The 13120-nt window shown below is 41.8% G+C and overlaps 1 pseudogene; it reads left to right on the plus strand.

The window, feature by feature from the left end:
- On the plus strand, positions 1-12842 carry LOC142383117 (hatching enzyme 1.2-like; annotated as a pseudogene).
- The last annotated feature ends 278 nt before the right edge of the window (positions 12843-13120 follow it).

The raw sequence follows: 13120 nt of genomic DNA on the forward strand, positions 1-13120 counted from the left end.
ATGGTCGCTCCTCTGAACCAGCTGTGGCTCGCCAGTGAGATTTGGGACTCCTGTGGAAACTGTTTGGACTGGCTGACATACTCACATCACTGTCAAAGACAAATGCCTGATTCAGTTTACACAGACAAAGTTTATCCATGTTTGTTAGCTTTTGTTAGTTTACTCAAATTACCTGTTATAGTTATACCAATCCTACTATTAGCTAACTTTACTTTTGCTCTGTTGTAGTTATACCAATCCTACTATTAGCTAAATTTACTTTTGCTCTGTTATAGTTATACCAATCTTACTGTTAGCTAAAATTACCTGATTGATGTTTTTATTTACCTGTATTTCTGTATGTCTTTATGTAAAGTACATTGAGTTGCCTGTGGTATGAAATGCGCTATATAAATAAAGATTTGATTGATTGATTGATTGATTGATAAAAAAGTAAATAATAAAAAATTCTCAATGCAGATCATTTTATGCCATTTTATTATATGACATTAACTGATGATTACAATTCATAAATTGATGTTAAAAACACTGAGGTAACACTTATGATAAACTATATTTATATCTGTCAATGTATCAGTTATTTAATTTGTTTAAGTGTAATTGTATAAAGTGTTGTTTAATGAGGTTTTGTAAAAAGATGAGATTTTTCAAGGTCTTATATTCTTTTTGCAGAAATCTTTTCAGAATCTTTGCACAAATCGTTTGTTGCAAATGGTGCAAGAAAAGTGATAGAAATGTTTGGGATTTTTCTGAGAGATGTAATGAAGCACAAGCAAAAATGAATAGCCTCAAGTAAAAGTAGGGATTTTTTCATCATGTAATTTCCTTTTACCCTATGTTTTTCTCCCCTTATCCAACACTGAAGCTTCACAAAGGTATAAAATCCAATACCTCTAATCAGACTTGTTTTACCGACAGAGTTAGAATTGGGACTTAATTCTGTTATTGATATTGCTGAGCAGAGAACAACAAAGAGGAGCTTTCTGTCTCTGAACGACTAGAGAGAGCAAACCGTAATCTGAGTGAGTTCCACCTTTTGCAGTCACTAATCGTGACCACTGTTGATGTTAAAATCTGTTATCTTCATCATTAGTACTAGCCCTGCAAGGTTTTTTAGTTTCTGGATAATGTGTGTGTTTCAGTCCGTTCTAAAGACGGTCCTATCCTGATTGAAGGAGACATTGCCATTGACAGTGAGGCTGAGAGAAATGCTGACCCAGCCGAGGCTGCCTTTGGGGCAAATGGACTGACGGGAAGGTCTACGTTCCTTATTATATCACCAGCCACTTCTGTGAGTGTCACATTGAGCCTTGACAGACACATTATGTCCACATAGAGCAGCTTTGAATTGTGATGGAGCAAATTGCAGCAGCCTCTTTAAAAGCTGAGATGGAGATGTTCACTGTGTACTGTCAAAGTGTGTAGTCCTTCTTTAGTACTCCTCACTGCACATGCCCATTAATCCTTGTGTCATCTGCAGTGTGTTCTATTATGTTGCTCGAGAAAAGGTGTGGACCACAGTAGTTGGTCCATTTAGTTTAACATGATCAGCTGTTGAAGCCTGTACAAAGTATATAAAATAAAAATCCCTGTAACATGCAGTCTTTTCCATACACACAGATCGTCGCTCTCATGTTAGCAGGCACGCACATCAGACTGTAGCTCTGGAACTCAAACCTGAATATTTACAGAGTTCACATTTAATTTACTCATAGCTAAATGTCAATTAACTTGAAATCAAATCTCAGTTGTACACTGATGGATTAGTTTGCATTTTCACATACAAAATGTTTACATGTATGAATAATAAAAACCAGACAACTAACCATACCTGGGGTCCGTTTCACAAAGCAGGTTCAACCAACTCTGAGTCTATTCCTGATCTCTGAGTTGATCTACTCTGAGATAGAAAACTCTGAGTTTTCGGTTCCAGAAACGCTGATTTGAGTGAGGTTAATCAACTCTGAGTAGGTTCACCTTGAGTTTAGCGCGTGCACCACAACTTTAAAAAGCCAGCATCAATGGAGCCCCGATTCGACGAGTCACCTTGGCAACGGGGAAGAGGAGGGGCTACGTTTTTCACCAACCTCGAATTGGAAATCTTAATGCGCTCATACGGCGAGTTTCAATACGTTTTTAGAAATAAGTGCAACACCGCTGTAGCAGCAAAAGTGTAAGTTTAAATGTAGTCCTTTGCAATCCCAATAATATTACAGGGAAACTGCTTGAATGGTAGCCCATTCATTTATTTCATTTAGGTGCAATCCCGCGGGGGAGAAGCGCACTTGGCACCAGTTTAAGATGAAATATAAAAACATTGGGCCTCATGCAAGAACATTTTCGTATTTTTATTCTAAATTTCTCTCAAATTTTTCGTACGAAGGTCTCGTCCGAACACGCCACGTCAGATTCAACAAACGCTCTTAACTTGGGAAAAAGTGTGTAAACGACCTGCATAAATGATGAATCACACCTGTGCGTATTTAAGTTCACGTGCACGAGGATATTAGATTTGCATACTCCACGCCCAAAATTATACCATATAAAGCTGTGCTTCCTCGCTCCTGTGCCAGGAAGTGTTGAGTGTTGAGTCATGAGAATGGCATCAAAGCGCAAAAAGAATAACTTTAGGGGCTCTGAGATTGAAGTTCTGCTTTCAGAGATCCAAAAAGGAAAATCTGCCATTTTTACCAGTGTCAGTACTGGAATTACGGGAACTGCTAAAGCGAAGAAATGGGAAGCAATTACGAGTGCTGTTGATACCGAAATAAAAAAAATAAATGGTTTGATATGAAAACCATGGGCAGGCGCCCGATGACTGCAACTAAAGCCATGCAGTCAGTTGTTGCCTCATCATGATGGCACTTTGATGGGGTGGTCCATGAAGGGGGATCTTCTGGCACCACACCTTCTGGTCTGCCTGGGCTGGTTCAGGTAGTAGGAGACCGTTCATGGCAATATTGCGCCATGAACGAGGTGTCGAGACACACCCACCTGGCCTTCAACTGAGTGCGCTCCCGACAGCACGGGTGTTTTGATGCGTATATGTGTCTCGTGCTCGTGATACGTTATGATTGGCAGCCCAGCCACGGCATGAAAGTCCCTCTTAATCTGTACTTGTTGGACAGCGGCGTATGGGAATTTGATGTGCCATGGTTGATAAACTGATGAGAGCTTTGATGACCAAGGGGAGTGCACGACTCACAGAGGACTGGGACACCTCCGCCCGATCTGTCCTCAATCTCCCTCTGAAAGGTTCCGTTGCCAAAAATCCAAGAGTTGTGAGGACCTGGACGTGTGGTGGAATTGGGTTTGATCGGCATGTTTTTCTCTAGAGTTGTGGCTCTAGCAAGCTGCATATTTGTAGCAGCACAGTCCTTGGGAATCTTAATCGCGATGTCAGCCATTCGTCTGTCTCCACACGTTCTCTTCCAAGAGCCTGACGCACTAAGGCATCCAAAAGTAGCAAGTCAGCCGCTGCGCTTCCCGTTACAGATTCAAATGAACCTTCGATTAGTGCATAATTCAAGTCAAACAGAATAAAATCAGCATCATTACGGGGTATAATGTATATTTATTTATGTTTTCTTCAAAGTAATTAAATATACAATCCAATAGTCAAGCAAACTTGATTGGAATAATAGCGGACTATTTTACGAAACTCCTACGACAGGTCTGGATCCCTCATAAATTCTGTTCGTACCTTAAAGAAAACCAAAAATACGAAAAGATTGGTGAATGCGCAAATTCTCTTAAATCACTCGTACGGACGATTTAAGAACAAATTTGTGCGTATTAACGGTTCTTGCATGAGGCCCAATGTTCAAACAGGTGAGACCTCGGCATGGAGGTACCTCATTTTGATCATGTTTTACACTGTAAAGTAAATATTAAGTGGCTATTTGACTGTGCAGTTATTTTATTCCCAACATAATGCTGTTTTCACACACATAAACTATGTCTTCTCGTCTATATCATCCATCCATCCATTATCATACCGCTGAATCCGTCAGTCGGGTCGCGGGGGGGCTGGAGCCTATCCCAGCGGTCAATGGGCAAAAGGCGGGGTACACCCTGGACAGGCCGCCAGTCCATCACAGGGCCACATAGAGACAAACGAGACAAACAACCATGCACACTCACACTCACTCCTAAGGACAATTTAGAGTCATCATCTATATCATGTTCTGTTAAATAATTAAGCCTATTTAAACTAACACAGACTTCTACTGAGCCAACAGAAAGAAGGCAGATGCCCGTAAAACGGGTGATGCCCAGCACCACCACCTCTAACGGGAGGGCAGTGGCTGAGGGAATCCCTGGAGGGAATCCACCCCCAAGACACGAGTGCCTTTATAAAATATAATAGGCCTATGTCTTTTTTAAGCCTATTCATACAAATATTTCTTTGTCTTTTAGCCTATGTCTTTTGTCCCAACACATTCTGATGGTGCCGCTCAAAAAGATAATTTTCTGTAAATGCAAAAATCTATGCGCGGTCTGATAATCATCTCCGACGAATATTTATTTCTCTGCGCAATAATGCTGCACCTTCATCCACGGGATCGTTGTCAAAAGGACATGTTGGTGAAAAAAGTCGCCTCCTACTGTGCCTGATGGACTTCTAGAAGTAGAAGAACTCGCTCTGCTGACTGAATGAATGAGGAAATCAGATGGCGTGTGTGGCTGAAAGAGGGCGGAGACAGAAAGAAACTCGAGGTTTCTTGAATAAAACCTGGTCCCGACCAGGTTAGGTTCAGAGAGTCTGTTACTCCGGTAACTGACCGTGAGGTTAAGTTACCTCTCTTTGTGAAACAGGCTAGAGTTAGCCCTCTTTATCGGGGTTGAGTTACCTCCCTTTGTGAAACGGAAAACTCAGGGTTTCCCTCATTTTAGGGTTAACCAACTCAGAGTTTTCACTAAACCTGCTGCGAGAAACGGACCTCTGCTCTCAGAAAGCAAGGTTGTTGTTTTTTTTAATAACTTTATTTGCAACAAAGCAGAATAACGACATATAAATGTGTACATAACGTCAAAAAAAAAAGCCAGCCAAGGGGAGCATAAGGATAACAATAATAATAAGAGAATGACATTCACAAAACTCTTGCAAAAAGAAAACTATTGAACAAACTGACATATGTGCCAAGGAGTCTCGTGTAAAAAAAAACAAATAAAACAAAGATTTAGGACAACAGTTCGTCCATAATCCCAAGTTGGGAACAAGCCCATATTGTTGTTTTTGCTTTATGATTAGTTGAAGGTTTAATTGTGAGCAAGTGTTGCTTTAATTCAATCAAAAAAACATAGAAATTTGGTTTTCTTTTCAAAAATGTGCATTTGTGTAATGTGAAATTTAGCTTTGATAATTAATAAATTAATAAAGAAAACCTTCGGATTCATTTTGCCACTTAGTTGAAACCCAAACAGGACATGTTCCCACTCAGAAAGCAAGGTGCGAACTGAGAGCAGCCTTGTGATGCGAGTTCTTAAAGTGATAGTACACATTTAAACATTCACTAAAACAAACCATTCCGCACACTAAACATGAATAAGAAGAATTTATTTTTCCTATATTAATCAGGATTTGGTGAAATTTCAAACAAAAAGGTATAAAATATATCTATCCTGGTTACATAAGTTTATTGTACTTTTTCTAAAAGGATTGCAACTTTATAAATAATAGGTTTCTCTTAGCAGTTAAAAACTCTTTAGAAAATAATTAACAAAATGTGCTGTCCCGAGGTCCTTTTGGCACTCTTGTCCTTTCTCTACCTTAAACATGTCAGGTGATGACCAACTGTATAAATCGATTCTAAACTCACAAGTCATGTTCCTGATGCTGTTTGATGTTGTTTTTTTTATTATTGATTTGGTGTCATCCTGCCAGCCTCCCGAGAGAAATCTATCATCACACGTGGACTGGAGTCCTTCTCATCTTTCTCCTGCATCCGCTTCAGGCCCAGTAGGAGCAGTGACCGTGACTGGCTAAGTATTGAGTCCAAGAATGGGTAAGTCTGAGATAACATAACAGTTTAAGTTGCATACTGTCCTCAAAGGTCACTGAACTTCAACCTCTCTCTGATTCCCTCTAGCTGCTACTCCAACGTTGGCCGTCGTGGTGGTAAGCAAGTGGTGTCTCTGGTCAAGCGTGGATGCCTTTACCACGGCACTGTCCAGCATGAGCTGCTCCATGCCCTGGGCTTCAACCATGAGCAGACCCGCTCAGACAGGGACAACCACATCAGAGTCCTGCTGCAAAATGTTCAGTCTGGTAATGAAGATGTTTGTTATTCACAATCACATATTTCAGAGACAGATGTTGAGTTATTTTTCACAAAACACTGACTTTTAGAGATTTCAGCAAGTACAATAGGCAACACTGGAATCAACTTGATTGACTATGGGTTTGTGTTATCACTCTTTTGAAGTCTTTCTCTCTTTGCTGGCTATATTGCTACCAGTGTTGGGGAAGTTACTTTTAAAAAGTAACTTTTCTCGTTACTTCTTTTAAAAAGTAACTTTTCTCGTTACTTCTTTTAAAAAGTAACCTGTTACTTTACTTAGTTACTCTCTAAATAAAGTAACTTATTACGTTACTCGTTACTTTTACGTTACTTTTATGTTACTGTTACGTTGCTCGACTTTGAGCAGAACTGTTCTTAAATGTGTTGTGGAAGTTGTACTATGAAGGACAACAGATATTTCTTTCATGCTCTTTATTATCAAAAATGCCACAGAGCATGTCCACGTTGGGTTGTAGGTTTAAACACCAAAACTAAACAACAATATTAAACAATATCAGATAGGCAGCATAGGCTACCCCTAAAATAGGTGCAAAGAAGCTGGTGCAAATCTTAGGAACATTCTGAAAACCTCTAAATGGGTTGTGTTTCTCAAAATAAAACATGCCTCATGTAAATCCAACTGAAAAAGAATACCTTCAAAATGGCTTGATATCTATGGATTGTTAAAATAAAATAAAGTTGGATAATACTGCTTGGAACAACTTAATTTAGGACTGGCCTCAAAATTAAAAGGCTATGTTCACTGAATATGCTGGCCCTTCTTCAGTTTGCCAGATAGAAAATAATATTAAACACAGGCAGGTTTGAGCTATAGCATGGTCTTGCAACCTATTCCACATCAGCACAAAATGTGTGATTATATCTCATCAGGAGCAGTCTTTCGAAACGTTTATCTGAGAGCCTGTTTCTTCTGGGGGTAAGAACGATACCTCCCAGGCTGAACAGCCTTTCCACCGGTGCACTGGACGGTGTGGCAGTGTTGTATTTCATGAACACAGCTCTCAATCGGGGGAATCGGTTTAGGATCTCTAACTCTGAGCCTGATCTCATGTACTCAAGTACCTCGGCGTCTGCGCTAAAGGACGTTGCTTCTTCCTCCTCATCAAAAGAAAAAAAGTCAGCCTCACTGGCGCTGCTGTGAGCGGCACCTTCTCTTTGTTTATTCTCAGCTGGCTCTTCATCATGGGGTAAAGTGTAACACTCCGCGATGAGCAGCGCATGCGCCTCTTCTCTCCGCTCCGCTGCTGCTATCCATCGAACCTTAAACTTCGGCAACGTCAAGGCAGCCAATAGAGCTTCCCTGCTCTCCAACACCGGTGCAAATCGCGTTTTGATAGCCTAGGACAAAATAATATAGAAGACATAAGCCTACGTTTCAGGCCCACGGCTATGTCTATGCCTAGGCTAACACAAAGTGTAACGGATCCCCGTAACATGTCGTGGCAATTAAGGTCTTTGACAACTGGTTATGTTTACGAATGTATTTATTTTGAAGTGCATTCATAAAAACGTATAAACAAAAACCACCAAGAGCTTGTGCTTCGTTACGGGTCCATTCATTGTGCATATTTTTTGGTGAGGCGCGTGACCGCGTCATAAGCGCGCTTTGGATACAAGAGCACATGTCTGCACCGGAACATAAACAGGTCTTGACCTTTACTAAAATAAAAGCTTACCTTTTTAACATTCACTACTAATTGCTATTAATTACTGAAAAACATCCATGCAAATATCAAAAACACATCAGCAATACGACAACAGAAAACAACAGATAATTGGCAAACCCTTTGGGGGTAATTTACACATAGGCTATTAAGATTTGGCTTACCTGTACAATTACGCCGGGTAAGTTTGCAGTCATCCTCGACAGTCTATCCGACAGAGCCAGAGTCCTGGACATCAGGGTCTCCAGAGTTGGTAGAAGAACTCCATAGTAGCAGTTATCCTCCCCTTGCAATATATCCAGTGCTACTGTCAGAGGTTTCAAAACACGGCAGTATTCCTTTAGGAATAGATGTTCGCGCTCAGTCGGGGCTCTGATGTCCAATCTAGCACAAAGCGTGTTCAGATCATGGGCCGAGTTGTCACTGATACGGGACAAGGCATCGTGGAAGGAGTTCCACCTTGTTGATGTTGGCACAATCATTTTTTTCCCAAAGATTTCATCAACAATCTCGGAGGCCACGGTAGAACGGCTAGCCTTTGTCCAAAGAGCAGCGCACTTTGCTGTTGCACTCCTGTACACACATTTTGAGTCACTGTTGGAGGACAGCCATTTGTCTATGTCATTACACGAAATCAAATTGAGTGTATGCGAAGCACACCTGAAATGTGGGGACAGAGAAAACTGTCCTTCTGTGGTCCCAAGCAACTCTTCCATATCTGTGAAAATGACATCTTGCTCATCCTCCTCTTCCTCATTAGGTTCAGTGGGTGCAAACATCTTGAAAGCTTTCACGAAATTAGACCCGTTGTCTGTAACGGTGGCGGTGATCCTATGCGAAAGCCTAAATGCTGAGTGAATCTGTTCCATTTCGAAACCTATAACATCATATGTATGCCTGCCCTTTATTCGTTTGCAAGCGATAGCAGCTTTCTCACGTTTGAAGTTGCATGGATTGATCCAGTGCACGGTGATCCCCAAAAAGCTTCTGTTGTGACTACTCCATATATCTGCAGTGGTCGACAGATACGGCAAACTCTCAAACGTTTTCTTTAATTCACTCTCCATTTTCAGGTAACATTCATCCAGATACCCAGCGAACGTTTTGAGATCTGACCATGGGCGCCTGTCTCCTGTTGTTGGTATCTTTCCAAGGATTTTTCGGAAAGTGGGCGATTCGACAGTATTGATGGGCAACATTTCTTCGACTATGAACGAAGCTACAAGTTTGTCCAATTCTTGTTTAGATACCTGGTGAAACTGGAGTTTTTGCTGCTTGTTTGGGATTGGACCATCATTTCCCCATGGATCCTGAGCTACAAGTTTCATGCTAGCATGTTTACCTTTCAAATGTTTGGTGAGGTTGGCATTTGAGTTAGCGGCAGCAGACAACAGTTTCTCGCCGGGGCACAGTTTACACCTTACAGTTACATTCTTCCCCTTAGTCTCCAAAAACTGGAAGTAGTGGGAATACCTCCATCCCTCAAACGTTAACGTTGTTGTTTGATTTTCGCTTGCCATTGCTCGTCTCTACATGCCACCACTAGCGGCCAGCCTCTTGCTGTCAGATACAATGTGGAATGAGAACTTGCGCGAGTCATGACTGGTGCGCAAGCGCAGCAGATGAGTGTCATGGTCACATCTGCCCATGGTACATTAAAAGTAGCGTTGCGGTGGATCGAACAATAAACGGCGTTATGTTACAAAATTCTCGATAGTTAACGCGTTACTCTACTTTTCCCCGGAAAAAGTAGTTTCATTTGTGTAACGCGTTTCTTTGTAACGCGTTACACCCAACATTGATTGCTACAGAGGTTGGTTAAAAAATTATGTTTTGGAGTTGATTATGAACTTTGAAATCACAGACAAGATTGATATTTTTGCTTTATAAACATTATTCCATTAAAAGTGGGTAGGGAAAGTTTAAGTAACAGAGGAGCAACTATAGGAGCGCTCTAGGGACAAATTGTCTAGCTATATAGTTACTCTAGATGGTATTTCCTTGGCTTCTAGTTTTACAGTGAGAAACCTTGGAGTTATTTTTGACCAGAATTTATCATTTGACTCGCATATAAAACAGGTTTCTAGAACTGCCTTCTTTCATCTTCGTAATATTGTTAAAATCAGGAACATCTTGTCTCAGAGTGATGCAGAAAAACTAGTCCATGCATTTGTTACTTCAAGATTGGATTACTGTAATTCTTTATTATTGGGCTGTCCCACATATTCTCTGAAAAGCCTTCAGCTGATCCAAAATGCTGCAGCCAGAGTTCTGATGAGAACTAACAGGAGAGATCATATTTCCCCAGTTTTAGCTTCTCTTCATTGGCTCCCTGTTAAATTCAGAATAGAATTTAAGATTCTTCTCCTTACATATAAAGCTCTTAATGACCGAGCTCCATCATATCTTAAAGATCTCATTGTAAGATATTTTCCTAACAGAGCACTTCGTTCCCAAACTGCAGGTTTACTTGAGGTTCCCAGAGTTTCTAAAAGTAGAATGGGAGGCAGAGCCTTCAGTTATCAGGCCCCTCTCTTGTGGAATTAACTGTCAGTAAATGTCCGGGAAGCAGACACCCTTTCCACTTTTAAGACCAGGCTTAAAACTTTCCTTTCTGATAAAGCTTATAGTTAGGGAAGGCTCAGGTGATCCTGAAACATCCCATAGTTAAGCTGCTATAGGCCCAGCCTGCTGGGGGGCCTCATCTGTCACACCTTTCCTCACTTTGCTCTCTTTTTCCCCCGTTTAATTTCTCAAATGATATTATGCACATGTGACATTATTGTGGTCATTAACTCGTGTTCCCCTGTTCCCAAGGGAGTAACTTTGATTTTGACATTGGTGGGGACGCAAAAGTGCTCCACGACAGTTTTTTTTTTTTGCATTACCAATCAAAAGTTAATGGCATGCAGATGCTATATGTTAACGAGCCATCCTAATGTTTAGGGAGTTAGTCTTTAAATCACAGGATTGCAGGCTCAAATCCCACGATTAGGCTACCTCTGTTTACACCCCCATCCATGACTGGAGTGACCTTGAGCAAAACAACTAACCCAACATTGCTCCAGAGACTGTAACCAATAATGTGTTCTTATAAGTCGCTTTGGATAAAAAAAAGTCAGCTAAGTGTGACGGGGTGGTGGGTAATTAAGGCCAGGTGTGGCCAATTCCCAAGACAATAGCCAGTAGGAGCTGTGCTGCACAGACTGCAAGGTGTGTTGGTGCCCGGCAGACAGCAAGGTGTGTGGTTGTCCTGTATTTGCTGGCGAGCAGAAAAGCCAGGGTATGTACAGCAGGAATCTTAAATTGTTTTAAAATGTGTGCCCAGAGTTTTAAACATGATTTTATAAATGCTCACACAGGTGACGGTGGCGTAGTGTACCGTCAGAGGTGACAGCAGGAGTTGGCCACCAAACATTTTGGAGACGGGTGCATGGTGCCGTTGTCAGCCGTTGTTTTAGTATTTGGTTTTATTGATTTTATTTAGCAACTGAGCCAAAGCACCTCGTAGCTGTGGTGGTAGTATCGGGAGACAGGCTGGGCAGGTGGACTTTGATTTGCATGGTTTTACTGGAAGTGTTTTAATTGCATGTGTGTCATTTGGTGTTTTTTATTGTCCTACTGCCAAACTGTCTGATTTAGGTTCTGCCAAACCACCTACAGGATTTTAACGCTGTTGTAAATAAACAAATACATTTTACTCTCTAAACTGTCGTCTTCATGGTTGTGGGCCTTGCCAGGGGGCTTAGCTAGGCTTGGTTAATCACCAGCCGCAGTTGCTACATTTTGGCGTTGTCGGCAGGACCACTAGCCCATAAGGTTAGAGAGTTTTTTTGGCATGCTTTGGTGATGGTGTGTGCTCAGTTTTTTTTTAGTGGTATTAGACAACGGCTGGCAACCCGAAGAGGACCACGGAGGGAGCAGCAGGATTATCTACAGAGGTCTGACTGGGGCTAAGAAGGTCCTCAACGTTTGAACTGTTTAAGACTTTTCTGGACACAAAATGGAGGACCTACAGTCCCTGCGTGAACAAATACAGGCTCTCAGAGCCGAGAATGACAGACTGTTGCAACAAGGGGTAACCCCTGCCGAGAGTTCGGTTTCAGCTCCTGGCCATGAGGCTAGGTGGGAGCGACCATTATATCTCCCCAGAGAGCGTAAATGCTCTAAATTCTCTGCTGCTCATGTTAAAGGTTCTTTGAGTTTAGAAGAATGGGTTGAAGAGGTTGAAACCTGTATAAGGGGCAGACACATGTCAACTGTAGATAAAGCATTGTTTGTATATGATCATTTGGATGGCGAAGCCCGCAATGAGATCAAATATAGGGCTACTACTGTGAGAGAAGACCCAGGGGAGATTTTTAAGGCATTGAGAGAAGTCTATGGGTGTTCACAATCCTTTGTAACATTGCAACAAAAGTTCTTTGACAGGAAACAACAGGAGGGTGAGTCTTTACAGAAATTTTCTCATGCTTTGATGGCTCTCATGGACCAAATTTCACAGGTTAGACCATCGGGCGTGCCAAGACCCCAGGATGTGTTAAGAGACCAGTTTTGTGAAAATGTGCGTGACCAGGGCCTGTGTCGAGAGCTTGTGAGGTTGGTGCGACAAGATGGAGGTCTGTACCGCCTTGATGTTCGCCGTGAAGCTCTTCGATGGGGGGAGGCGGGCCAACCTGCCCCGGAAAGATACACCCGACATGCCGTTTGGACCTGTGAAGCTCAAGTCACAGCTAGTAGTGAAGCAGTCACAGCCAAACTGTCTGATTTAACAGAACTTAAAGCCCTCGTACTGAAACAACAGGCCCAACTAGACCAGTTACTGAAGGCGACGCACTTTACTAACCACTTCACTCCCAGCTATAGTCAATAGACTAGGCAGCTGAAAGGGAGTAATCGGTATAAACGCACGCCCAATGGTCAACCTATTTGTCTGAAATGCAATCAACCAGGCCATATTGCTCGTTATTGTGAAAGGACTCACCCTCCACCGAATAGTTATCGCCAATCCAATGTAAATTCTTCACAACCTCATTATTGGCAGCCCCAGGTTAACTCTCTGCAAGCAGAGGTTGACCATGATTTTAATCAAACCTCACCCAGTTACCCACGGGTAAATGGGGAGCCAAGTAACCTGACTCAAGTGATACA

Source organism: Odontesthes bonariensis, chromosome 1 (genome assembly GCF_027942865.1).
Source record: "Odontesthes bonariensis isolate fOdoBon6 chromosome 1, fOdoBon6.hap1, whole genome shotgun sequence".
NCBI lineage: Eukaryota > Metazoa > Chordata > Actinopteri > Atheriniformes > Atherinopsidae > Odontesthes > Odontesthes bonariensis.